General features: G+C 39.2%; 1 long non-coding RNA gene across 1 annotated transcript in view; it reads left to right on the forward strand.

Annotated features, from left to right (window-relative positions):
- LOC125754347 (uncharacterized) overlaps positions 1-16,466 on the forward strand; it is a 29,545-nt gene extending 13,079 nt beyond the window's left edge. Inside the window, exon 3 of the long non-coding RNA XR_007408307.1 lies at positions 16,327-16,466. This is a non-coding gene — a long non-coding RNA (uncharacterized LOC125754347). The remainder of the gene's footprint in view (positions 1-16,326) is intronic.
- The last annotated feature ends 1,523 nt before the right edge of the window (positions 16,467-17,989 follow it).

A 17,989-nucleotide genomic window follows, 5' to 3' on the forward strand; every position in this document is an offset into this window, starting at 1 on the left:
CCAGACATGAAGGCAAAGTAAAGACACTATCAGATACATTAAAGTTGAGAGACATTGTCACAAGTGGGCTGACACTGAAAAACAGTAAGGGAGATCCTGCAGGTTGACACAACACACCATAGAGAAGCCTGAAATCTCAGAAAGGAATGAGAAGCACTGGTACGTCTACATATGTGTCTCCATAAAAGAAAAAAAATTATTGGGGCACCTGGGTGGCTCAGTCTGTTAAATATCTGCCTCCAGTTCAGGTCATGATCTCAGGGTCCTAGGGGTCAGGATTCCTACTTATTGGGGAGTCTGCTTCTCCCTCTCCCTCTGACCTTTCCCCTCACTCCACTCATGCTCTTTCTCTCTCTCAAATAAATAAATAAATAAATAAAATCTTAAAAAAAAGTATTAAAGCTATACTAATAACAATATGAATTTGAGATTTAAAACATATATAAAAATAAAGGAGACGTGACTTGAATCACTGTAAGGTCTTTACATCATCATTAAGAGGTAAAATAGTAACCCAATAAATATATGAATGACATGGATTCACTAAGTTGTACACCTAAAACTGATGTAACATTGTATGTCAATTATAGTCAAATTTTTTAAAATGTAAAAAGAAAAAAAAGAAAGATATGGTGAGTTAAGGGTGAATATTGTCACCTCTAAGGTGTCCACTAAAATAACAATACGAAAATATACTAAAAGGCAAAAGAAGAGATAAAGAGGAATTCAAAACATATTTTCTTAATTGGAAAGAAAAATATCAAAGGAACAAAGAGATGACACAGTTGGGAAAAAAAAATCACAAGAGAGCAAACTAAGGCCTAACCATATCAGGAATGAAGTGTAATGAAGTGGACTAAAATGAAGACACACATTTTAGATTGGATACAATAGTGTAGCTCAAATTATGTGGCGCTCAAAGCAGATACTGTGTGTATGAGAACACAGGGTGAAAATTGAAAGCATCCCATTGGATATCTATGGAGGTCACACTCTTATTAAAGACTTTAAGTCAAGGAGTAGAAGAGAGGAACATTTTATAGGGAGAAAACAGTCAACTGAATGGGAAGATGTAATAATCCTAAATAGGCATATACCTTATGCAGAGCTTCAAAGCATGTAAGAAAACATGGTGGTAGAATGAAAGGCTAGGAGGGTACAGAGTTGAAGAGTTTAGTCAACTACTTTCAGATATGTGTGTGTGTGATCAACTAAACAAAAATCAATAACAGCACTTTTAAAACATATAACATTTAAAAAAGCAACTTTATTAATGAGAGACTTGAAGCCATGAGAATTCAAGTCCTGTAGCTTTGTTCTTTTCTTCCACAATGCTTATGACTTTTTTAAGTCCTTTGCATTGCCATATGAATTTCATAATCAGCTTGACAATTGCCGTGATAAACCTGTTGGAATTTTGATAGAGGTTGTGATGAATCTACAGAATATTTTGGGAGAATAGGCATCTTCATCATTGTGAGCCTTTGTTGTCTTTGTTACGTAAACTAGCCCCAAATGACCTCTGGGTATTGGCTCCTATGTTGTTTACTCCTTTGCTGCAGGGTGAGACCTGTTAGCTCAAAAACCCTCCAGCACCAAACTCAAATTTTTACACAGCCTATTATTTTAAAAATAGCCCCAACAAGCCTTTAGGTTGTTTGTTTCTTTACTGCAGGTTGAGACCTGTTAGCTCAAAAGCCCGCTAGCACCAAACTCAAAATTTTACAAAGCCTATTATTTAGAAATAGCCCCAAATAGCATGCAAGCCATTTGGAGCCTGCCTGCTTTGCATATTCAATAAAACCTCATCCACATCTGTTGGCCATTGATGGGAAGAGTTTTGTGATTGTCAGACCCCAAGCAAGGAGCACCCTTCTGAGCTCTCTGATCCAGAGAATCCCTACTGTGCTGCTAGGTGGCATCACCTGGACAAGTAAGCCTGGGCCCTCTCCGTCCTGGTGGATGTCCTATCCCATCTGGATGGTGGTCCTTGCTACATTAAGCCTGAGGATGGTTTCATGCAGCTCCGTCCAAGCATGGCACAATAAGGGTTGTGGTGTGTTACTGCTTGTCTTGGTCACTTTCTTTTCCCTCATCAGCTTCTAGAAATCCAGCTGTCATCCACTCATGCCTGTGGTGTATCTCTCTTCTTACTTAAGTAAGATCTCCTTACCTTCTCTCAACAGCACTTTGTAGTTTTTACTGGACTAGACTTAAACAACTTAATTTGGATATATGCCTGGGTGTTTTGTACTTGTGACACTACTGTAAATTGTATTTTAAATTTAATTTATATTTTTTGTTCCTAGTACATAGAAATACTATTGATTTTTGTGTATTCATTTTTCTAGTCTGCTGCCTTGCTGAACTCACATAGAAGTTCTAGTAACTAGATCCCATAAGATTTTCCATGTTTTCTAAATGTTGGGTAGATTTCACTTGTGAAGCCATCAGGATTAGAATTTGGGGGGGAGGTGAAGCTTTTTGAGGACAAATTCAATTTCTTCAAGAGATATAGGGCTACTCAGAGTACTTATTTCTTTTCAAATAAACTTCTACAGTTTATCTTCCAAGGAATTTGCTTATTTTGTCTCAGTTGATGAAGTTATAAACTTAAAATGTTCATTCTATCATTTTTATATCTGTAGAATCTGTTATGATGTCAACTTCCTGGTTTCCAATATTAGTAATGTGTTTTTGTACTCCTTCTCCCGCTTTCCTTTGCACTCCTTCTCCTCATCTGTCTGGCTAGAGGTTTATGAACTTTATTAATCTTTTCAAAGAACCACGTTTGGTTTCATTTGGGTTTTTTCTTAATTTTTTTTTCATTTAATTGATTTTCACTTCCATCTACATTATTCCACTAGCTTCCATTCAATTTATTCTTCTAATTTTTAAGGTGGAAACTGAGATTACTGATTTAAGACCTTATTTTTTTTCTTCTAATGCTACTTCAGTGGTATCCCACAAATTTTGGTATATTCAATTTTTCTTTTCATTCAAACTAAATATAAAATGCTTTTTAATTTCCCTTTTGACTTCTTTGGATCATCCTGAAGTATTTTATTAAGATTTCAAATATGTTGAAAAAGTTTCCATCTATCTTTATGTTATTAATTGATCATTTATTTCTAATGTTGTCAAAGAACATTTTTTTTTTTAGATTTTATTTTATTGAGAGAGAGAGCACACAATGTGAGTGGGAGGAGGGGCAGGAAATGAGAAGCTCAAGCAGACTCCATCCTGAGCATGGAGCCCCATACGGGGCTTGATCCCTTGACCCCACTTGAAATCAAGTCAATCACTTAACCAAATGAGACACCTATAGCCCCCCAAAGAATATATCTTATGTGACTTGGATCTTTGAAAACTTATTGAGATTTGTTTTATAGCCAAGATTATGGCCTATTTTTGTAAGTCCTCATGTTCAATTGAGAAGAATGTGTATTCTCTTGTGTTTTATTGTTCTATAGAAATTAATTAGGTCTAGTTGGTTCATATTATTTCTTCAAAAATATTACAAAAAGAAATTTAAAACTCTATATATTCCTATATCCACATTGCTTCTTTAATTTAAAAAATGTTTACAAAGAAAAGATAAACCAATTCTTAACTTACTTCATAATACAAAACCACTCTTCATAGCAAAATCTGAAAAGGACATTACAAGTAAAGAAAATTACAGATCAATATCTTGTGAATAGATGCAAAAAATTTTAATAAAATATTAACAAACCATATCTATAGATAAACTAAAAGGTTAACACTTCATGATCAAGCAGGGTTTATTCCATGAATAGCAGGTTGGATTTACATTTGAAATTTAATCAGTGTAATTCACCCCACAGACAGATAAGAGAGAAGATCTATACATTAGCCTCAACAGATAGAGAAGGAAGTTGACAAAATTTAATATACATAATAAAACTCTCAGAAAAAATAGGAATAAGAAATCTGGTGAAGAAGCATGTCCCATAAATCTAGAGCTAACATCACTGTTAATGATGATATATTCAATAATTTTCTCCCTAAGTTGATGAAGAAGCAAAAATGTTCACTATTGTTGAGTTTCTTCAACATTGTATAGGCTATATTTCTTTTTTTTAAAGATTTATTTACTTATTTGAGAGAGAGCATGAGCAGGAAGGGCAGAGAGAGAGAGGCAGTGAATCTCAAGCAGACTCTATGCTGAGCATGGAGCTCCATGAGGGGCTCCATCTCAGGACCCTGAGATCACAACCTGAGCCAAAACCAAGAGTCAGAGGCTCAACTGCCTATGCCACACAGCTGCCCCAACCTTGTATGGGTTATCTTAGCCAGTATGATGAAATACAAAACAAGTTAATAAAATGTATAAATATTAGAAAGAAAGAAGTAAAATTCCTTTCATTTTCAGATGATAAGACTGTGCACATAGAAATCCAAATAATCTAAAACCAACTAATACCAATGTGAAAATTTAGCAAGGCTAGAGGATGCAAGGTCAGTATATACAAATAACATATATTTTGAGATTCCACTCTAAATAATTGAAAAATATAAATATTTTAAATGTCAAATATATTCTCAATCGAATAAAAAATTCAAAAATGTAGAGATTAATTTTGACAAAAATGTGCCAGTTCTAGAAACCACAAAATAACAGTAGGACAAATAAAAGAGACCTAAATAAATGATGGAATAAATAAATAACAAGAAAAAGTGTTTGGCTTCCAGACTCATTAGGGAAATGTAAACTAAAGTCACAGAGGTCACAGCCCCACACCACCAGAAGGCCATGATTACAAAGACAAACACTGGCAAGGATATGGAGCGCACTAGCTCTTAGTAGTGTCCTTGGAAATGGGCAATGCTCAAGCTCTTTGGAAAACTCTATCTGGCAGTTTCCATTTAAAAGATATTAATGGGGCGCCCAGGTGGCTTAGTCAGTTAAGCATCTGCCTTCAGCTCAGGACGTGATCTCAGAGTCCATCTAGCCCTGAGTCAGTCTCCCTGCTCAGCGGTGAGTCTGCTCCTTTCTCAACCTCTGTGATCTCTCTGGCTCTCACTCTCTCACAAATAAATAAATAAAATCTTTTAAAAAATGATATTAACATTAATTAGCCCAGAAATTCTACTCTGAAATATATATAAGTGAATTAAGTATATTCTAAAAGGCGTTTATTAAAATGTTCATAGCAGCTCTATACATATGAGTCAAAAAGTCAGAAAAAAAACCCTCAGATACTCTCCAACAGGTGAGTGGATAAAAATTAATACATAATGGAATATCACACAATGAAAAAAATTAGCTATTGGTAAATGAAGAATATGGAAAGTTTTCAATTACTTGAGTGAAAAGGATCGCATGTATAAAATTGCACACTCTGTGATTCCTCTTATATGACATAAAAGCAAAGCACACAAAATCAATCCAAAACAGAACCTCAGTGTGAATTGCTATTTACAGAGGTCAGAACAGCGGTTACTTTGGGAGTACAACATTGGAAGAGTTCCAGAAATCTGATTCTCTATCCCCAAAGTTACAGTGGCCTATGGATGTCATACTCATCTCATGAAAACTTTGCAAAATACTTCAATTTTAGAGTATTTTTTAAAATCTGGAATTGTACGAAAACAACAAAACTTTGCTGGGCAAAAAGATCCTCAAGGTAAAATACAGTTTGTAGTAGCAGCCAGTCTGACATCTTTCGCACAATGGAGAGGCCATGCAGGGTGGGCAGAGGCCAACCTCTTTTCTCTGAAAGTCTCAGAAACTCTTCAACCGGCATGTCTGTGAGGAAGGAAACATGGGTCACAGATGCAATTTTACATTTTCTAGTAACCACATTCGGAAATTCGAAAGAATCAGTAAAGTTAATGTTAATAATATGTTTTAGTTAAGCTGATACATCTAAAATACTACCATTTCCACATGTAATCAAAATTTAAAAATTCATAGGATATTAATGGTTTTATTCACACCAAGTCTTTGAAATCTGGTGTGGATTTTACATACAGCACATCTCAGTTTGGACCAGGCATGTGTCAAAGGCTGTGTCACCCGATGTAGCTAGTGGGGACTATGGGTTATTAAGAGGGAGAGGGAGAAGTTCCAGTCTTAATTCTGTGTTTATTTCTTATAATTTTTTTTTTCTGCTGGGAGTGGGGGTGTGGGATGAGAGTGAGGTGGGAAGCACAGAGCCTAGGATCTTTTGTATTTGTACATGTGACACAACAGTTTCTTTTTACTGATCTCAACACTCTTTCCACGAGCTTTGAGCTTGCATATATTTCTTGGTCTTATCCCCAGTATAAGAGGCTTTAAAAACCTCCAGAGAAGTGATGCTTGTGGTATCTATCCAACACATTGCTAGGATAATTTGTTTAAGAAACGAGATTTCTTTGTCATGGGCTCTTTTAAGGTGTCATGTCAAGTTTGGGTAATGATTTTGTGTATAATTGTGATCCAACCTTCTAGAATTGTCATGGGAAATCTTGTTTCTGGTTTCTAGTTGGCAGGAGTCTGAGATTTTTCCCCGCTATACAGTAGGACCATATTCCTGGTGTCTAGCACTCCAGAACTCCACATTTCCTGTGGTTTCTGAGGAATGGGAGCTACTGAGTCCATATCTACATCTTTCACTGGGCAAAGGAGGGAGGTACCTTTTTCCCACTTCCTCCCTCTGCACGACTCCTGGTCCTAACTTCCTTCTTTCTGTTGTGCTCCTTGGTGGACAAGATGGAGAAATACAGTCGTGCACCTAATGGTTTCACCTCCTTTCCTCTCATCTGCTAAAATTAAAACATCTGCCACAAACCATGCTTTCCTTTTCCTATTTTACCCTAAATAAGAGGGAAATGGGAAGGAAATACAGAAAGTTTCTCTCTGTATACAGAAAGAAACGAGGCTTATTACTTTAATATGTTCCACAAAGCCTTTTATCATGTTGGGAATTAACCTTCCCAGATGATGGGTTATGATCCTTTATCTTGGTCCGTGGATCCAGATGGCTTCTTTAATCTTTGTTATTTATCCTGTGAATGGGGGTAGTGAGCAGACATCTCCTAAAGAAGTGGAGTCTGTTTCATGTGAAACAAAAATTCAGAACCTAAGAGTCTGTGCTCAACAACATGGCAGATTCAAAATAAACTAAAAATCAAAAAGCTTACATTTTTAGAGGCAGAGTATCACAAGTTTCGTAGACCTGCCTTTAACTATTATTGTTATTATTATTATTATTAAAAATACTGTTTTGTAGGCCATCCACTCTTTGATATTGTCCTAACCTATGCTAGAAGTCTTGAAAAAAAATTAAGCCCTCCCATTTGCTAGGAAGAACTCTTGACAGGCAAGGGCAGTTCTGTAGGTACAGAAGGAGATGACATTCTAAGCAGTTAAGCCCTTCAAAGAGCTATTTTAACAGCTGAAGTCAGAAAAAAATGACAAGAACACAATTCTTTTCCGTATTTAATAAGCACAAAAATTCCATTCTGCATAGAATTACTTCATAAGGTTGCTTGTCAAAGTCCATTTCGAACATGTGGATTTTAGAGTTTTAATATATCTATTGTAGAAATACAGTATTAAGTTTCTTAAAGCTTCTTATCTGAGTTGGATGCCAACTGGGTAACAATAGTCCAATTGATGCTTTTAATTCTAAAAAGGCAGGTAATGGGTCCACTGGTTTGGTTAAATCTAAGGGTCTTAGACCACCGTGTTTTATTCTTTTTTTTCCTTTAAAGTACTATTCCAGTGACTCTGGTGGATTTCTTAGTTCAAAACAATGTGCACCCAGAAGTCTATTCTGCTCCTTTGGGATCTGCTCTCAGATGACCGGACCCCACGGCAGAGAGGAGAGGGTGGGCACCTGACCCATCCCACAAATCTGCCCAGACTCTCCAAGGACTTTGCTGCTGCTCTTGGCGAGTCTCTAGCCAGGGAGGAAACTATGGTGATGAATGATCCGCAGGGTCTGCAGAGCTATCGAATAGGAATTAAGGACATTTCAGAGTCCACATAAATATTTTCTTGTGGTGGATTCATCAGGTTAAAAACAATCTTGCTGATTTTATTTTCTTGTTCTTTCTGGTACAAATAATTTCTCATGGATTTGAAAATTTGGTGGGACGCAAGTCCCCTTTCTCTTGTGCATCCTGAATAATAATCTAGCCACCAACGGGGAGACATGGTTTCTCAGTCTCCAAAAAGGCACGTCAGAGGCTACCGAGCAAAAGGATCACGATTCCAGGTTCAGTTCTTCTCCTGACGACAGTCCCATGCACCCCATCCCTAGCACCCCATTGCTAGTAACACTGCAGTCCACTGGGAGAGCCATCCACGTATTCTACTGCCATGCCAAGTGGTGACAGGGGAAAAATGACCTCGACATGCCAGCAGGGGAGGGCCTGACAATTCCCCTCTTTGACTGATTTGATTATGGGTTTTCTTAAATCCTGATAAATAAAAATGCCAAATATTACAGAACTAAGGAATCAGATCAAACACACAGTAATCTAAACAGGCAGACTTTTTTTCTGAGCTTGTGTCTTCTTCATCCCCTTTCATTCTTGCATGAGAACCACTCTCTCCCATTCGAGGGCTGTCAAGAGACAGCGCTGCTTTGGGAGATGCCACTTGTCTTGTGCCATTCTGCGGAAACCAGTCAAGTGCTAAAAAGCTTTAACATTGGTCTGTGCTCGTTTTTTTTTTTTTAAATAAAGATACAAATTTTTGTAACATGTAGGGAGCTGTCATTTATAATACCATAAACTAATTTTTGTATATGAGAAGTAAAAATTTAGAAAAATTTCCAAGATTTATATTAAGGGAATTATAAGATATTTTTAAAAAATCCTTTTCATTTTGGATCTTAAAATGCAGCTGACTGCTGATTCTTCTCATTCTTGTCTCCTTTGAATAGTCTGTGAGTGAATGCCCAACAGTCGTAGTGTAAGATGGCTTTGTTTCATTTAATTAACAGAGTCGGGTCTTTAGGGATTCTTCCCATTAAATCTGAGCAGTTCTGTAAGTGGAGAAGTAGTTTCCAGAGAGGAGGCCAACATAACCACCCACTGACACTTTTATAGAAATAATTCCACATTGAAGAGAGAGCCCCAGGGTAATGTTAGAGCAGTTTTCATCATAACTTCTAATTATAAAGCATAAGTCACTTCGGCAATTTCTCGCATCTTAGATATAATAAAGGGAATAATTAGCAGTGATAATTCTCATGCTGGTAGAGATACACAGCAAAGGAGGCTGAATCTTATACTTCAATAAAGTGAGATACTTTGTAGAATATCCCTCTACCTGAATTATTATTAAAGATCATTTACCAAAGAGCAGGTCCTGCTAAAAGCACTTGGGCTCCTATCCATCAGCTGCTGGGAGATTACTGGGGCTCATGGACGTTGTGCTAAGAAACCCCACTGTCAATAACAGACAGTAACTGTTGGTTGAGGATTGTTACCTGCTTATTGCAAACCACCCCAGGGTTGTCCCCTGCGCTTACAGAAGTTTGAAGCAACTACTACCTATCAAATATTTGTAGTGGTTCTACTGATAATGTGTCTAGCTATGATTTTAGTTTTCTTCTTCATACCTTTTTTTTTTAAAAGATTTTATTTATTTATTCATGAGAGACACAGAGAGAGAGGCAGAGACACAGGCAGAGGAAGAAGCAGGCTCCATGGAGGGAGCCTGATGCAGGGCTCGATCCTGGGACTCCAGGATCACGCCCTGGGCAGTAGGCAGGGGTTAAACTGCTGAACCACCCAGGGATCCCATTCTTCATACCTTTATGAGGCCCTCTACCTTTCCTTAAATCCTTCTAGCTACAATTCCTGTAGATTTTCCTTCCTCTGGCTCTCCAGCCCCTGGGCCCTGGACTGAAGGCCACCTGCCTCCTTGCCTCTGGGCTATTCCTCTCTCCGGCCTTCCACAAGGGCAGAGCCATCGTTTAAAGTGCATTAACTTACTATTGCTGGAAAGCCTTTTCTCTGGTGACTTCATATTGCTTATAAAATAAAAATAATCAAGCTCATAACCCACCTTCTCTTTGATCGGGTCCTTGGCTTCCTTGCCAGCCGCATGTCGGTCCATCCCATGTTCCTTTCAGCTCAGCAGGTCCCCTTAACTCCCTTTTCCTGAAATGCTTCTCATTTGCCTGGTTACTCACTCTTACCCAAACTTTAAGACTCAGCTTGGAAAATATGCCCTCCAGGAAACTTTCTTACTCTCCTTCATCTACCGCTTTCTGGCTACAATACTATTCTCTGCATTCCCCCAAATATACTTGGTACTGCTATCTTATTTCATGATAATGATCATTTTCAGTGGCCATCATCCCCTCAAGGTACACAGATTCCTGTAGGGCAGAGAACGTGCTCATCGTTGCCTTACCTTATCTGGTGTCTTGATATGCATGTGATTGAAAGTCAATAAATATTTGTTGAATGAGTGAATGAATGAAGGAAGATTAATGATGAATCTGCCAGCAGTCTTTTTTCTTTTAAGGTTTTTTTTTTGTTTCTTTTTTTTTAATAATTAATTTATTTTTTATTGGTGTTCAATTTGCCAACGTACAGAATACCCAGTGCTCATCCCACCAAGTGCCCCCCTCAGTGCCTGTCACCCATTCACCCCCACCCCCCGCCCTCCTCCCCTTCCACCACCCCTAGTTCGTTTCCCAGAGTTAGGAGTCTTCATGTTCTGTCTCGCTTTCTGATATTTCCCACACACTTCTTCTCCCTTCCCTTCTATTCCCTTTCACTATTATTTATATTCCCCAAATGAATGAGACCATATAATGTTTATCCTTCTCCAATTGACTTACTTCACTCAGCATAATACCCTCCAGTTCCATCCACGTTGAAGCAGATGGTGGGTATTTGTCGTTTCTAATGGCTGAGGAATATTCCATTGTATACATAGACCACATCTTCTTTATCCATTCATCTTTCGATGGACAATGAGGCTCCTTCCACAGTTTGGCTATTGTGGACATTGCTGCTAGAAACATCGGGGTGCAGGTGTCCTGGCATTTCATTGCATCTGTATCTTTGGGGTAAATTCCCAGCAGTGCAATTGCTGGGTTGTAGGGCAGGTCTATTTTTAACTCTTTGAGGAACCTCCACACAGTTTTCCAGAGTTCTGCCAGCAGTCTTACAGGTTTCCTTCTTTCAGCAGTTTTTGCTGGTTACAGTTAAAGGAACTTTTTCAAGTATTTGTAGAATCATAAACCAGAGAAGCAAGGCAGAGCTATGGAAAACTGTACTGTAATATAAATCAATGTAATCAATGCTTTGTGTGTGTTTATGTGATCATATGATGCTGCAATATGATAACACAGGGTAGGTGTAACATCTATTATCATAGCGAAATAGAACAGCCTAAAATCACAGTATAAAATTTGCAACATCAAGCTACAGTTGCACTGGTCATGATAAGATGGGCAATGCTGCAGTAAAGAAAAAAAAAATCAGAAGAGCCCTCCAGATACCTCCACAAGCTAAGAACGCTAAGTTGTGGTAAGTATTTTTTTATTCCCAATATTTCAAATAAGATCTCTTCTCTTCCACTATGCCATAATTGATTTGCTTCTTCTTCTGTGGGGATAAAGATATGACAATAAGTTAGTATTTGTGTCTTGACCCAGGAGAACTATCTGTCATGAATAGTTGTAGCTTTTAAAAACAACTGTCAAAATACTTTAAATGCACCTTGAAATGGCACGTCGGATTGAATTTGTTGGCCTGCTCTTAAGTTTGATAATATAATATGTTTTGTGTTTGCATAAATGTATCATATAGATAGACTCATGATGCATTAAAAGCCTTGGAGTCTGCAAGGTGACCTCATGTGCGGCACAAGACGTTGTAGTTGCCAACACTGGTGAGATGAGGATGTGGGGAGCAGGGGACAGGGCTCTTCTGCTCACCTTCCATCCTGGCACAGACAAGTCTTTGCAAGGTGCTCGTGTGTGGGTGTGGCTCCAAGTGTGCAAACCCCTCATGGCACTCATGACCTTGTGTGGTAGTCTGCATACACCTGTCATCCCGGGCAGGGCAGAGAGCAGCTGAAGGGCTGGTAGATCTTATTAGCTAACAGGACGCACTGCCTGTGGCCACTGTGGCTTGGGCTGGCCCCGAGTCCCTGGAAAGGGCCACTCTTTGTGCCTGCCAGACATCTTCAAGCTCCCTCCGTGGGGCCAGGGTGGGGCCAACTTGACTCCCAGATCTGGAGGGGACTTGACTTGGGAATGGGTGGACGTGGGACCTGGGTCGATCCGCCAAGCAGCACATTCCCCTAGCTAGTTGTGCAGAATGAGAGCAGCTCTAACCAGAGAAGAGCCTCCTTCTAGACTTTGTGGACCTTTCTAGAAAATAGGTTCTATTTTTCTGCCAGAATTGCAAGAAAAAAGGATGCCAAGTCACAAACTTGCAGCTCCTAGGAGCCCACATGTGGGGCTGATAACCTAGGGCTCGGGCACTGAGAAATGGCCAGACTCTGAGGATGGTGTGGGAGGCCCGGATCCAACTAGGCTGGTGCCTCATGATTCAGCTCCTTGACTTCATTTGTTTTGTTTTGTTTTGTTCTTTACTCTCATCAGAGTAAACTGGGTTGCTATTCCTTGTAATCAAAAGAACAAATGAATACTGAGTGATTTAACTTAAATAATCTTGCTTGATGAGAATAAAAAACAAATAAGAATCATAGATGTGCAATCCGAAATATGTCAGAAAACAAGTTGTACTTGAACTGACGGATCCTGACAGGAATTCCATTGTAGAATGACTGAGCTACACCTAGTTTTATATAAAATAAGAGATATTCGGTGTATTTTATCATTTTATCAGATGTTGCATCTAAATTGATGCTTAAAATACAACAAATTGCAAAATTAAGTTTTCATGTTTCTTCAGTAACATGTTTCGGTTTCTTCAGTTTCTTTCAGTTGGGAGGTGAATAACTGGATTTTTTCATTGAACCTCCATAAAATATATTTCTCTCTTGAGTATATTTTTAAATGTATTATAGATGTAACCCAATACAAAGGCTAAATATAAATTATCTGAATAATTTTCTAATGATACTATGTAAGCTTCTGTAGCCTTCTCTAAGTACATGGCCCCTAGGAAGTCTGTGAGTCGGCTTCCAATGGGTTTGTGACTCCAGAGTAGTGGTGTGTGTGCTTGTGTGTATGTGTGCACACATGTAAACAAATGCACTTTTCAGTGGAGACTGTTCCTAGAGTTTTACCAGATTCTCAAAAGAAATCTAAATAAAGAAGAAACACCCTTGAAATGAACCAGAGGGTCTCCAGTCTCTTACTTTATTCTTTGTTTGTTTGTTTTCTGACCTGTGGGCAGACACTTCTAAGCAATCTGCCAAAGAATCTTTTCTTGGCATAAATTTCTATTATGAAATCAGTAGTTGGATGAAGTGAAATGTCTGAAAAAATGAGATTGGTGTGACTTATATATTCTGAGGTCCTGCTTCTTACTGCCAGTAATAACAGTGTGTGCAATGGAGAGAGACACAGAGAGAGGGAGGGAGAGAGAGGGACCCAGGAAAAGAAAGAGGGAGAGGAGGAGGGACAGATAGGGGGAGAGGGAAAATGTTGGATCCATCCTTAGAAAACAGGAAGCAGCTTTGATACGATGTGTAAAATGCTTGCCCTCATGTCTCTTACCATATGAGGTGAGATGTTCCTCATTTTTATTTGCTACTGGTCTTGCCTGTGCTTCTGTTTGTAATGGTCGCTTTATCTGAGATGCTCCATCAGGCCTCTGTGGCAGGATGCTTCCCACACCCCTGTGTTCCGCAGCCTGTGGGCCCCAGCTCCATAATACCCTGCATCATCAACTCTGTCCCTGGAAGGGATCCATTGCTTCTAATTGCCCTGTTCTTAAATACCATCCCTTCCACTCTGGAGAGACACTTTATGTCTCATCTCTTTTACTTATTGATAGAAGACTCAACGACACTTGTCTTATGTAGTTAGCTCTCACTCATTCCAGAGGTTTCCAATTGCCTACCTGCCCTGAAGATGATTTCTGAGCTCCTGACCCACATCTATGTGCCGAGTTGACCTCTCCACTTCCATGTCCCACAGGCACCTCAAAGTCATCATTTCCTAAAACAAACTCAGACTTTCTGGGTTGGCATCTGGCTCTGCTGCTCATTGGCTGGATGTGTGATCTTAGGCAAATTGTTTATCCTCATTTTACCTCAGTTTTCTCTTTTATAAAACGGAGATGGCAGTGGAGTTGTAGGAAGAAAACACATCAACTACTCAGAACAGCCCAGACTTGCAGGTCTTAACTGAGACGCTGGTTGCTTCCAGTATCATTGTTATTCTTTTCTCTTGCCCCAAATTGCTCTTCTTCCAGACTTTTCCTCCTCATCAAATGGCACCCCCAGCTTCTCGGGCCCCACACACAGAAACAGCCCCTATCTTCTCAGCTACTTTACTAAGACCTGCTGATTATCTCCAGAATGTACCTTCTATACCAAGATGCTTCTTTTGTATCCCTCTTTCCCATCTTGCCTGGACCGTCATGGGTGTCTTGGGTCCCTCTTCCATTCTTGCCCTTCCATGATCCATTGCAGTGAATGTTTAAGAATGTAAACTGCCTCTCACCAATCCCAGCTTCAATGCATTCAGCGGCTTTATGTGACTCAACTGACAGCCACTGTTACCACCTTCTGTGGCTTCTGGCTATTTCTCAGTCATACTCTCGGCAGTTGCTATCATCTATCTTACCCACCAAATTGTGTGATCCAGTAGGCAGAATTGAATGCTTCCTTTTTCCATCCTGTCTCCAGACTTGCAGAGGGTGCTCAAGAAACACATGTCAAAAGAAATACAGAAAATTTCTGCTGCAAATTAATTTTGTCCATCACTTTTCTTTAGAGATTGCATCTCAACATTGTTGAATCCAATTGCCTTTTCTTACTGTCCCTCTTCATGGCTTGGTTCTCCTGGCTCCCAGCCCTTGGATGACTTCATCTCAGCTAGAGTCATCAATAAAGCTTTCATTTTCTTACTCCTTCCATCCAGGGTTGCCAGGGCCTATTGTCTTATCTTTCGGAACACATTCAAAATTAGGTAAGAATGCCACTTCCTTCATCAATCCCTTCCTAATCTTCATCGATCATTCATGGTCTCTACCTTCTGTGAATACTCTACCATTTTGTTTTTGTCTTTTGGTACTTGGTGACTTCTGTTTTGTTTGTACAGACATTTGTATATGTCTACTTGACTCCAATGACTGTTTCCACCCATCCGGACCCACTTTGCTCAACAGATATGAATTTAGCACCTTCCATCAGTTGTACAGCTGATGCTGGGGGTTGGCTAATCAAAATTAATGACACCATGCTCACCCTGAGAGAATCACAATGCCAGCAGACAGAAATGGTCCATCCTACCTACCTGTCTCTTGACTCCACTGCAATACGTGTGCTGAGGTATAGATACAGTTCTAGGGTAAGTTTCTTTACTAAAAAGAGTCATCTTATATTTGAAGTGCTTATTTGATATGTAGTCATTAGTTTGCGATTAAGAAATCTGGAAGAGTGTATGCAACATCTGAATCATAAAGTTACTAATTTATAATATATTATAACATCCTATTTTCAAGCTAGAAGGCATCAAAATATATCTGAGTTACATGAAAGACTCCTAACTCTGGGAAAAGAACTAGGGGTGGTGGAAGGGGAGGTGGGCAGGGGTGGGGGTGACTGGGTGACGGGCACTGAGGTGGGCACTTGATGGGATGAGCACTGGGTGTTATTCTATATGTTGGCAAATTGAACACCAATAAAAAATAAATTAAAAAATATATATATCTGAGTTCTCCAGGAAAACAAATCTCTATATATCTCTCAGTTTAAGGTAGTTTAGCTTTTAACCTGAAAACACACATATACACACACAGTGTACCTTGAGCAACTGCTTTTTTTCAGGATTCAGTCCGTTTTCTAAAGTATCAGGAAGTTTAGGAGAGGTGGCTGTGATAATAGAAAGTTAATTCATTTTCAATTTAAATTTACTTTAGACCTTAAAGATCACATCCTATTCAATATTGGTCACAACAAGTGTTATAGATACATATCTACTGCAATTTGCATTGCATGAATTATAAAAGAAAGCATTGGAATAATGTGAATAAGAATATTATTTTATATTGGATGATAGGGAATTAAGTCAACAAAAAATGTTTCAGGTTGCCTATTATGCTTTTTCCTCTTCTAGATTCCATTGGATATTAATGAATCTATTTTTGCCTCTTTCCTGTTTCTCTGTAGTAAGTCTCCAATTGTTTCATGTGTTGTAGATCCTCAGTGATGGAACAAGTAACATCCCCACAGGATTCAAGACATCATGACCATCAGGAATACACTGTATAACACAAGAAAGTCAGTCTCTATTATTTCTAATTAATCTTATGTTGTTTAAGATACGATGTCTCATCTGAGGGGGGTCACCTATTAAATGAAAGCTCTGTGAAGGTCTAAATATTTGAATTAAAATGTTATTTCTGCTGTGTTTATTACCTTGAACATGAGAGAAGCATTCAATCCCTGGACATGTCTTCCTATGAACTCAAGAGCATAAACATTGACTTAGCTAAGGTCCCTGCTGTCAAAATGTGGAGGTGAATGACCTTTACTTTCCAATTAAGTGCATGTTTTTGAAGAATTTACATACTAATAATTCAGATGAGGCATAAAGGGTGGGGAAAACAGAATAATAACAGTGACAGAAAGCAAGTGAATGAATGCAAATCATACTTTCATTTATCTAGAATTGCTGATTAAAGTGCTTTAAAGATTAAAGTTAAGGATAGATGATAGGGAAATGGATAGATAGATCTATTAAAGGATAGGTAGATGTATGGTAGAAGGATGGCGATAGGTATGTAAATAGAGGATAGATTGATGGGTAGATGATAGATGACAGCAGGTGGATAGATAGACAGACACACAGATACAAGACTCATAGCTCAAACGCATCTAATTGTACAGCCAAGCTCTAGCACCTAGAACAAATATTAATCACCGTGAGCAGCCAGGCCAGAAAATTGATGCTTTGAAATCTTGTGACAGTTTTGATTTAATAATTTTAGAGTTGATAGAAGTCTGATGATTGTTTCAGGTAGCTGATTTTGTTTCACTAAAAAGTAATTAATTAGACTTAAATGCATACAAGATCTTTATGTTTAAAACTGCAAATCCTGGTGAAAAAAAAATCAAAGAAGCCTTAAAGAAATAGACCTATATTGTGTTCATGGATTGAGAGACTCAACATAAGAAAGGTTTAAATTCTCTCAAAACTGATCTACATGTTTAATGCAAAAATCCCAGCAGGAAAATTCTGTCATAGGTAGATTTGGGATGAGTGTTCCCTCCATTGTTCCATCCTGGTTTATACCTCAGCTCCATGGATGTACTGCCCATCAAGACCCTACCTGAGTGCCTCCTTCTCCAGGGCTTCCCCTCTGGAATGGATGCGTATCATCCTGGAGGCCAACAGAGCTTGTCCCAAAGGCCCCCAGACATCTCAGGGATGGCCCCTCCTCCCCCATGAAAGTCACCTCTGTTTAGTCCCACACTCACTGGACCCAGGCTGTCAGAAGCACGTCAGTCCCAGTCTGGAAGCACTTGCTGAGACCTGCCTGGGCCTGCCCTGGAAGCTGATGCCACCCTGGTACAATGTCAGATTCTTTCTCCAATGCACAAGGATGGCTCATAAACAGAGGACAGCAGTGTGGGTTTGTGGAGGAGGGATCTGACAGGTCTGAGGTACTCTGGGACAGTACCTCCATTTGGTTGTGCTCTTCCTGTGTGCAAGAATGACACACAGTGAGGAGGCTGTGGTGTGACAGTCTACAGCCCCTGTAGCACCATGCACGTGTTCTACACCCTGGGAGAACAGTGGCATTCTGTGGCGACCAGTCCTGGTGACTTTGGGGAGGGCCTTTATGGAAGGTGTAGAGA

This window comes from Canis lupus, chromosome 34 (genome assembly GCF_003254725.2).
Source record: "Canis lupus dingo isolate Sandy chromosome 34, ASM325472v2, whole genome shotgun sequence".
Taxonomy (NCBI): Eukaryota; Metazoa; Chordata; class Mammalia; order Carnivora; family Canidae; genus Canis; species Canis lupus.